Consider the following 11,046-nt stretch of genomic DNA (forward strand, 5'->3'; position numbering starts at 1 on the left):
ATCATTTGTAGCACTTGAAAAAAAATTTTTTTGAAAATATGAAAGCTGAAGGCCCAAATATCATTGGATCTGAGATGAAGAGCCCAAATATAATTTTCTAGATTTAATTTTTTTCTGGTCAACTGTATGAGATTGGGYCTGACTTGCATTTTTAAATGGTTGAGGATAGAGAAGATGAATTCACATAATAGGAGTTTAAGGAAAATAGTCTGTATTAATTTTTTACTTAGCTCAGTAGAGAATTAAATTCTAAAACCTGATGATGTTTGATTCTCTTAGCATATGAGAATAGAAGGATTTCCTTGGTCATCAAGTCAGGTCCCTGGTTGGTGAAAATATGTGTGCCACATAATCACGTTCATTAGTTTAGCACTTTATGATATAAAATCTGTCTACCGTGACTCTTAGTGGGCTGTTCTGCTCTCTCACTGTTTTGACCAGGTTTCTCTGAGGACAGAGAGCTTTCCAAAGCAGTAGACTTCTTAAGTCTTTGGAACCTGTCCTGCTTATGTTCATTTTAGTGTTGAATGTTAGAGGGAAAGGGCATGGCCTCGTAATGTGCTGGCCTGGTAACTTTTGTCCAGCTAGTGACTGGAGACAAAACTTATTTAGTTTTTGTGATGATAAAATCAACTTGTAAAAACTTGTGGTTCTGGTGATCCTGGATTCAGTTCCCAATTCTGCATGCAGTGAACTTAGCTGTGGATATATTTCATCTGATGCATGCTCAGACTGAGTGAACTCAAACTACCTAACGTTGTTCTTTAACAGAAATCAAAATCTGGGGGTTGGTGGCTGCATAGAACATAATGCAACTACTGCTATTTTGCTGTCTGATGTAGATCTTTCATTCTGCAAAAAAGAAAGGATTAATTGACTCCTGTTAGGGAAGACTTCCCTGTCATGCAATCATGCAACAAAGGCTTTCAGCCATGAAGAAAGAAGCAATTGGGCAGCCATCATAAAGAGGTACTTTGGATGATAAGGAGAGTTAGAATGGGCTTTGGGATGATTATTTGACTACAGAAAACTTTCTACCTTCCCCATGTTGACTGGAGAAAAGCTTTTCCTATCAGACTTAGTTATGTATATGGACTTTTGGATGGATGGCAAAAGGAAAGGATGACTGATGTCTAGATTTCTGCRGCTTTGCCTAATTTTTCTAAATCTTGTCCCAGCACACAATGAAATTAATATAAAGTATTCTGTAGATTCAGTCTTGACTTTGAAAAGAAGCTTTTTCAAGCATCTTGGTTAATACATTAGAAAAAATGGAGGGACAGAATAAATGAGATGTGCGTGCATATGAAACAATGTAACAAGCAGCTGCAAAACATTAGGATAGCCGCCTTGTGTTCAGCATTTTGTTGATCTGTGACAATTTGCATAGGAGATAACAAAATATTCAGATCTGTTTGCCTGTGTTTCAGATCACCTATTTGTGTTGCATTGCACAAGTTAATGCATGTTTTCACTCTTATCATAAAGAATTATAGTTTTTAAGTAGCTTGTGGAAAAAATTGCTTCCTAAGCAAGGTTCCCAGGCCGTGAGTAAACACAAACATCCTGGTTCAGTTGCATGCTCCCAGCTGTCTACCAGCTGACCAACTCTTGCCCAAACTATTTGGGTATGTTCTGTGCTGTGAGGAGGTCATTACTAAACTTGAATAGCCATGTGTATCACTGGTTACTGCTGGTTTTGTATGGGTTTGTTTAACCCTAAAAAAAACAAAACTAAATTAAAACCAAAACATGTTTTATGTATGTGCATTCTTGTATGCACATACAGAAAGACAAGTTCTGTCCCAGACAATTCACTGAGCACCTCAGTTAAGTTTAAATGCACAGGACACCATTTTGAGAGGGGCGGGGGTAAAAAGAGCTCACTGGTAAGGATTAAGATCTCCATCTGTTAAGTTTGCACTCATGATAAAACACATGCTCCCAGTTGGAACAAGATGCATGAAAAGAGCAATTTCACTTCTACTGCCTAGCAACAATGTCATTGAGCACCTGCAATAGTTTAAACATTAAATATAATTGGCTTTGCTTGACATAAATCTGTAGTTTTGTAAATAAGAGCAGTTGAGTTTCCATGTAATACCAATTAGCTATAAGGAATGCTTTGTTTGCTGAAGCCTGCAGCTTTGCAGAGGAAAGAGGGAGTTGTTAAGACTCAGCAGTAGTAGTCAGAAGATAGAACCCAGATCAGACATTACAGAGATTTCATGAGTGTCCTTGTGCAAGTTATTTAATCTGAGTCAGTTTCCCTGCCTGTGAAAGGAAGAATAACATTCAAAACTCTATTTATTTATATATTTATTTTTATAAAGAACCATGAATGTGTCAGATTAAAATACCTTGCAAGTAATTTTACAGCATTAAACTGAACTCTCTGATTCTGTGTTGGCTTTCTTTTTCCTTCTTTTAGTTGGAACTACTATTGCTCCAACTAAGCTACTATTCCAACCATTGCTACTATCTTGAAAGTTCTTGTAAATTTTCTAAAATCACTTGCTTTGTTCCACTGACAGAAGAATGAGGTGAGTGACCCATTTTATGTGAAAATCAGTCTTGTTCGGCTCCTCAGTCTTGGTCATCATCTGCAGGAGATCTGAGTTGGAAAGATTACATAGAAGAAAGTCTTCTGTGGAGCCCTGGAACAGAAGCGAGGAACAGAACTAAAGCTTTTAGACTTCAGCTTGGTGTCTGCTCGTTCTAACGTATGGTTACCTTAGCAAGGGCAAACATAACCTTCCACAAAGTTTTGAAAGGGTGTTTTTATTTAATCTTTTTTTAAAACCTAGATCCACCAGTCTTCTCACCGTGTCTCTGTTTTCAATAGAATAAAAAAAGTATCATCTTTTATACCTATCTAGTCTCTAGGAAATCTCACCATAGAAGTAATGTTTTGTTCAGTACTTTACTTTTTTTTTTTTTTTTAGATTCAGTCTCTGTCTGTATCCCTAAATATAAGTTTCCTGGATTCAGAGAAGGCTGACATTTGAACCATTTGCAGTCTACTAATACTGGTGCAGGTTAACTTTGTAAAGTTAGTTATTTGGTTTCTATGTACAGTGGTAGCCAGTCTAAAAGGAATTTATCTGATATATTTTTCTATGTTCTGGAGACACTTCATCTCTGCAGAGTACTGGATAGTGCACATGACGGCTGCCAAATGGTAGATACAGTCTGCATGTTTGGTTGGGGTGCGTATGCCCTCAGAAAGAAGGCAACGGAAAGTTTCATTAAATATCGTATGACTGGTATCTTTTCATACTTTTTAGATTAAAACAAAAAAGTAGAGTTATTCTACCTAGAGATTGACAGGAGCGTACTCTACCCCCTTCAAAGACCCACAATTTGGTATATAGCCAAAATACATTCATTCCAATTATCTAAAACACTTCAAAGTGTTTTAGAAAATATTTTAGATATTAACTGTACGGCTAGGATCCTTTCTTGTAATATGGGAAACGCATGTTTAAGTGCTTTCTTTACCACATCTGGAATAACTTAGCGTGGAAAAACTGAGCTGAGGTTTGAAAGCGAGTCTCTTGTACTCTTCTCAGCAGAGTATCCTGACTGGATGGAGATTGAAGACAAGTGTGCACGTGTTTTCTTGACACACGTCTGTTTCATGAAAAAAATTATAAAGATTTTTTTTTTCTATGTTCAAATCAGGAGAGGAAATGTTTTGAAACCCAAAACACTTAAACAGACAAAAAAAACCAAACCCTAAAGCAGTCAACTTTTGGTTGTATCAGCTTTGTAGCCTAGTAAAAAGCATCTTTTTGAAACAAAATCCTGAATGTTTTCATTGTTGTCATGTTATCTGAACTTCAGAAGCAAGATTTTTGATGGGGTTGGGGATAGTAGTTAAAGTATCACTTAGTAAAAAGGCACTGTAAATTCTCTCAGCTTTGCTCTTCAGATGGTCGATGAATAGAAGATATGAAGATCCTGTCTATTTAGCTAGCTAGCAGAAAGAGGAAATCTTTGATACTAAACAAAAGTATAAATTCAAAACAAGTGTTGAACAGTAAACTGAAGGTTGGAAGAAAATGGTACTGTAAGCTGCTAATCCAGCATTACTTGCAATTCTGAATTTTTTTACATTGGTTCATGGTGATTTCCTACTGTCTTGAATTGTTGCTTTTTAAATATTGAATATATCTGGTGACAAATGTAGAAACCTGAGAGATTTTAAACTATGATCTTTTTTTTTTTCCAATATCTTGCTGACAGATGATAACCCCTTAAGCAAGTTTTGTCATTGTTTGTAAAGAGTTGTTACTTAGTGCAAATGCTCTTTAGACTTAGACTGTTTGTAAACTAAAATTTAATGGTGGGAATATCTCATAAAGCCTTGTATGACAAAAGGTCTGCATGTGTATCCTGTGAAAAAGGACCAGGGAATGTCTATGACTTTGCGGGGGAAATTTCAGGCTGAAATATTTGTAGGGTAAAACCTATATAACAATTCCAGTGCTCTCTTTTCAGCTCCAGTCTGAATTAACTGTCAACTAATCCTTGCCTTTGCAAAATTTGTTCTTTCGATTAATGGACTATTTTCTGCCCTGTTATTTAAAATAACTCATGTTGCAGAGGTAGTTAACTAAATCATGGTAGTATTGTTTTGGCTCTTTCCCCCAGTCCCRATAGTATTTTCAAGACATCTTCCTATGTATTCAGCAATTGCTACGCCTACCTTTTGACATTCTTTACAAAACAATGTTTTCATTTTCTTTAAGTGTTTGTAAGAAGCAGTGAGTCCCAAATAATCAGTTGGGCAGATGCTTATAAATGCGCTTTTTTTTTTTTTTTTTTTTTTTTTTTTTTTTTTTTTTTTTTTTAGAGATCCTCACACCGTTCCAATGCAGACTCAGGCATGTAGATCCTTCAGAAATGCTCAGAGAGAGTGGCCCAATTTAAATTATCTATTGAATGCTGAAACACAAATTGCACATGAAATCCCCAAGCTTCTAGGGTCTCTGGCAGGTCACGTCCTACCAGTCACTCAAACATTTAGTCAGTGCTACCCCCATGCACCTATGAAACTGAGGCTGTTTGACACCTCTGAGAATATTTCTCATGTTAGATCTGTTGTAAATGAGCACATGGTCCAGAATAATTAATGGTAACACTTCAGTCCTTTTTTGACAGAGTTGTGTTTCTTATGCAGTTTGTGCTGGTCTGTCTATTTAACTGCAATCAGCCATGCCTGAAAGACAGGAAAGAACAAGACGGACAAGTGTGTCAATGAGTGAACCTCTTTTCTGTAATTAGAAATGCACAGGGAATAAATTATTCTCTAATTCAAGCTGTCCAGCTCACACTAATAATAACAACCCAAGAAGCAATCTGTTTATAAAAATTAAAACTGAATTTGTGAGACTCTTTAGTGCAATACAGGATTTACTCTGTAGTCTTCTTCTAGTTTATCATGCTTAAAGGGCTCTATCAAGGCATTGCAAATGTTTCAGGCTGGACTACACAGTGATTTCAGGATGCATTTTTATCACATAAATCTAGCCAAAACTGCCTTAATCAGAGCTAACTGGAGCAACTATGGGCCAAATTCTTCTCTTCCAAGCTAACCGTAAATATGGAACAAATGCCGTAGAAATAAGGTATGAGCGAACTTGGCCTAAGACATTTTTACTTCTGTGGACACCTGAATACTTTTGCAATCAGTTGTCTTTCAGATTGCGGGGAAAAATCTTTTCTGTGGAGGCACTAGGGAGGAACTTAGCAAAGTTCTGATTTTTTCTTTGTTATATTTTCATAAGTAGACTTAAGGCATGATTCTGGTAATTCTCTGTAAACACTAACAGGGTTTAGTTGTATCTTCAGTGGCAAAAGATTTAATTTAGGGTGGGCCTTAGAATTTTCAGACTATGATAATATTAAAATTGGAGAAATCAGGCAGGATATGAAGGGTCTGTCTTAGTTTCACAGCCTTAAGACTAATAGCTAAACTCTTTCTCCTCTGGGTTCTTGGGCAAACAGAGTGAATGGGATCATGAACTTTGAAGACAGCTTGAACTTTTGGGCTCCAAAGTGTCTGACCTAATGGACTTCAATTGTTTGTTGGGATTTATTTAAACTTACATAGGTCTTAATTTTGGCTAACTTCCAATTGTAAAATCTGATAATAAAATGCAAAAACTCTGCACTGGAGAGTGCAGAGCACTCTTACTTGACTTCAGTTTGGAGTTAAGTGGAAATGTAACATCTTGCAAGTATAGGAGGAGCCAGAGAACTAGCTTTCCAACAAAGAGTCTAAAAATGAGAGTACACAGTCTCCATTTAAAACTGGGAAAGTAATCAGGTCTTGGGAATAGARATTTTACTTATCCTCCTTGAGAGCCAGAAGCTGTAAAGAAACTGCTCAGAATTTGAACAGCTGTCATAAAGCAGCCCTGACATTTTTAAGCAATCTCAGATCTTTGGATGAAGAGTCATGATAGTAACTCTAATTTTTGGAACACTGAAATATACACAATGAATTCTCTCTGTCAGATAATGTGCCTAAAAAAAGAATATTAACTATGAGAAGTCAGCCTAACAGGTATTGATTTTTATTATTATCATTAAATCTCAGCAAATCACTTTAGCCATTTTATTCTTCATACAAAGCATATGCATTAGGGTCAATTGCTGATTTAAAAGCATAGAAGAGATCTAGCGGAGGGACCGAAAGCTATCTAGGTTTTCTGGCACACATATATATACATTGCTTCAAACAGAGTAGAACAAGCTTGAAGAGTCGCTGGCCAATAATTCAGAGTACCTAATTAATTTAATTGCAAACCATGAAATTCTCAAATTAATTTATTATTCAAATATATTCATGCATTTCTCTCCCCCAGGGCTTTCCCCCTAAAAATCTGCCTTTTCAGTGCGGCTCTGTTTTGTGAACATCTGAAATCTGAACAAAAGAATAGCCATGCTGTAGACAGACCAGTAATCCTTTTTACAGTATGTAAGGGAAAAATATAGAACAGAACACTATATCCTTCTGGTAAACCCTTCCAGACATTTAGGCGTTAGAATTTATCTTGAGTTCTGTGTTTCTGTTTGTCTGAATAGCTTTTGTAACTAAATATTACAGAAGTTTAGCCAGTTTAGCATGTTACAGTTAAATGTGCAGTTTAGATATTTGTATTCTGTTTGTATTTGTGTTCAGCATATCTCTGCTAGTACTTGTGCTCTTGCAGGTTTTTATGCCTTCCTTTGTCGTCTAAGATGAAGTCAGCTGTGGCCTAGACTTTCACTGATCAGACTTCTAGAAATAGGAGGAAGGGCAGAAAGGATGAAGAGGAAGGAGTAACAAAACACTTAACTTCACAGGGTGAAAACTCTTCATATATTATTTTTCATGAGCAACTGCTGCCTTTCCCATAGGTTTGTAGTTTAACAATTAACATCAGTGAGCTGTGCTAACAAAAGGAGGTGGGGACAGAGGAGGTATTCAGAGCTTTTCAAGATGCAGCCTCTCAGTACAAGTGTGGGGTAAGTCACATGCTTTCAGAGCTTGAGTTTTCCTAAGTCTGCAGAAAAGTCACCTAGTTGACTTGAAATTTGCTTTTGAATCTATTAGTAGGAAATTCTTTCCCTAACAAATAGTACAATCTTGTTCCTCCTTATTTCAGTAAAGCAAGGCACTTGCTGTTTTTCTGAGCAGAAATTGGGACTGACCTTTTGTCACATGACAAAGCAATAAATAAAGATGAGTTGATGCTAACACCTCAATTTCCTATACCTTCACACGAACTTAAAACTCTCATCTGACCTAACCTTGAAAAGGGTATGTGAAGTAGTCTTCCCCCCTCCTTTTTTTTTCTCCTTGCCTCCTCCAGCTTCCACCTCACTAATGCCTTCAAACCTTTGTTTTGAAGAACACCSCATGGCATTTCAGTTGTTCTGTTGTTAGTTCAGCTCTTTTGCATCCTTTTGATTGGCGCTCGGCAGTCTTTTGTCAGCATCCCAGTTCTTGCTCCCCTTTCCCCTCACCTTTTATGGCACAAGAGTTTTTTCCATTTGCTCTGTTGTACTCTGCTCTCCAACTGAGGCTTCCTGCACATCTCATCAAAAGCACTTCTGCTTTCCCGGCTCCCTGAGAGGAGCTGTCACCCAGCCTTGCTCACCGTTGCATTATTAAGCATTGTCTAGAAACTAAGAACTTGGTGGAAACTGTTTTCAAAGAGTGTTTCTTTTCAATATTTGTGAACTACTCTCCAGTTTGCTTATGCACATGCAGGTGTGCATGCTTGCATTCAGTGGGGATTTGATTACATATTTCTGTGGGAATCATCACTACCTGTGTCCTTGCATGCTCACTGCTCTTTGTCAAATTCTCTGTTTTTGCAACTGCCAGTTAGATGATGTCGCTGCTGCATTTGAGGAACGGTGGGGACATCCAGTGGTCACATGGGTTATAATTAATTACTCCGGATCCCGTCAGTAAGATCAGATTTCCAAGCTTTCTTTTTTCTCAGTGTTTGACTTGTTTTTCATCATAGCTCATTATGCTGTAAAGTGCCTGACAGAAGGTTGGGATGACTTTTCTCTCTTTTCCTTTTCTCCCCCCCTTTCCCCCCCCATGTCATGTTGTTTCATACCTATCAACAGCTGAAATCAGGAAAATGGGTCTTTCTCAGAAGAAAATGGGAATATCTTTTAGTTACATTTCAAAAGGAGAAGGTGGGAGAAAGAGTAAGGAAAATATTAGCCATCATTTTGAATGCATAACACTGGAATAATTTGTGAATAAATGTTATTGTTAGGGGTAATAAGGGGTTTTTCAGAAAAAAAAATTGTTGGGAAATAATCACAACTGAAACTTTTTATACAACTCTTTCAAATTATCTTGTGCAAGACTCACATACGTTGGTTCATCTGGAGTCTGTAGTGAGACTGAAACAAGTTGTGTCATTCCCTTTTCTCTCTGATTCTGGTGGTGATCAAACTCAGGCCCTGCTCATTAGGGGATCTGAATCTTCCATTTTACTGACTGAGTGGGCTCTTCTGGAATAATTTTCAACAGGTTAGATAAAAAATAATAATTCTTTGAGCTGTTATGTAGTTGTCATAAGATAGAATAAGAACACCAATGAATTTCAGGCATTTACTTCATAGGATGGAAGAAGTTTCCTGCCCAGTTCTGTTTAATGGCTGCATGTTGTATGATTGTGCAGATGAGTCCTTCACCCACTCAATTCCAGAAATGGCACTGACTGATCTTGTAGTTAGACATTTTGTTGCACTGATGCTACTATCTGCTGTGCAACAGTATTGCCAACTTTACTTCCTGGCTTTGTTCAGAAATATGAAAAAAGAATAGGAACACCTTGGAATCAAGAGAATACATGAAAATCTGCTTTTTTTTTCTTTTAGAAAAAGCAAAGATTAATTTATAATAATTTGCAGTAATATTCCTATATTCCACTTACTCCATTTGGTACTGGAGAATGTGATGTTTTTCATTGCCAAACTGCAAATTAAGTGAAATAAAATCTGATTGTTCCTCTGCAGTTTTTTGTTTCCATGTTGAGATAAAATTGATGGAAGCAATGGAAGAAATTTGTGCATAGGCTTCTGACCTAATCATAAAATTTATCTTAATTTTTTTTAAATAAAATAAATATTTTTWAAAAATTATAAAATTTATTTTAAAATTTTATGATCCTTTAAGTGGAGTGCTTTTGGATAATTTCTTCAGAAAGGATCTAATTCTGTAATGAACACTTTAAAAGGGAGTTCTGGTGCATCTCTCGACAACTTTTCATCAGGCTTGCATGTTGCACCTTGGTGGCAGGGACCAGTATTAATACCTTAAATGTGTGAAAGAAATATAATGCACAACTGAAGCAAGAAGGCAATAGTGAATTTAAACATGAGATTGATGAGAGATTAGGATGACAAGCAGGGAAAATCCATATAAAGGAAAAGCATTTATATAAAATGCATTTGTCATGTGAATGAGTTGCATTGAATTATCTCCAGTTTATTTGTGAAGTGGTATTTGCCTTGTGCCAGTGTATCGTGATGGTCAAGCTTCAGCAAATCCTTAATTCTGCCTGGGTGATGGAGAAGATGGGAATGCAAGGTTGAAAAAATTGTGGTGTTCTCCCCCCCCCCTTTTTTTTTTGTTCTTTGTCCATGTTTTCCCATGCAAATTCATCTCAATCCCTGTCTCAAAAAGTTGGATAAACATAGTAAGATAAATAATGGAAGTGGCTGAATTTATGTAAGGAATGAGCACATACATACCTACCTTAATTTCTAAAAACACCATTCTCTTTAGGCCAGCCATATGCTTATTATTGTCCTATAGAAATCATCTGAATATTGGATTGTTCTTACTGACAACCACCCTTGAAATAAACTAATTTCTAAAGGCTGAAAAAATTTTATGTACACAGGTTTTACATGTTGCTGACAAAGCAGTATTGACTGTTTTCATTATTCCTTTAAAATAGAATAAAATTCTAGGGTATCTGAAGGGCTGCTTAGGAAAACTCAGGGCTATACATTCTCTGTACCGGATCATAAATCAGTTCAGTAGCAGAACTAAGACTACAAGCCAGCTCACCTGTTTCCTCCTTCACTTTTTTCTTGAGGGAGCTGCTGCTTATACTTAGCATCTCCAAACAACCTACAATAGTATGCATTTGAAGTTCTGCCAAAGGAAAGTGTAACAGTGTTTGACAGTAGCGGATATTGTGAAATGGGGGGGAGTGGTTTGTTTTTTCATTTCTTGAGATGAGCCTTTCCGTTTTTGCTTGAAGTTTTGCTTGATTAATGCATTCATTAAAGAGGAGTAACGGTAATGATTAAACAAAAACATCTTTAAAATGCAGAGTTCATTTCAACCCATTTGGTTTTGTTGCACGCAAATTGGATTGGCATTGCATCCTGCACAGCAGGTACTCCACTTGAAATCAAAGACAGATGCTTTTATAGGATTAGAAAGGATATCTTGAGGGGTGGAGGAAGAGATTGAGGTGGGGGTGGGGGGGTTGTGTTTTTTTTTTTTTT

This window comes from Apteryx rowi, unplaced genomic scaffold (assembly GCF_003343035.1).
Source record: "Apteryx rowi isolate R43461 unplaced genomic scaffold, aptRow1 scaffold_31, whole genome shotgun sequence".
Classification (NCBI taxonomy): domain Eukaryota; kingdom Metazoa; phylum Chordata; class Aves; order Apterygiformes; family Apterygidae; genus Apteryx; species Apteryx rowi.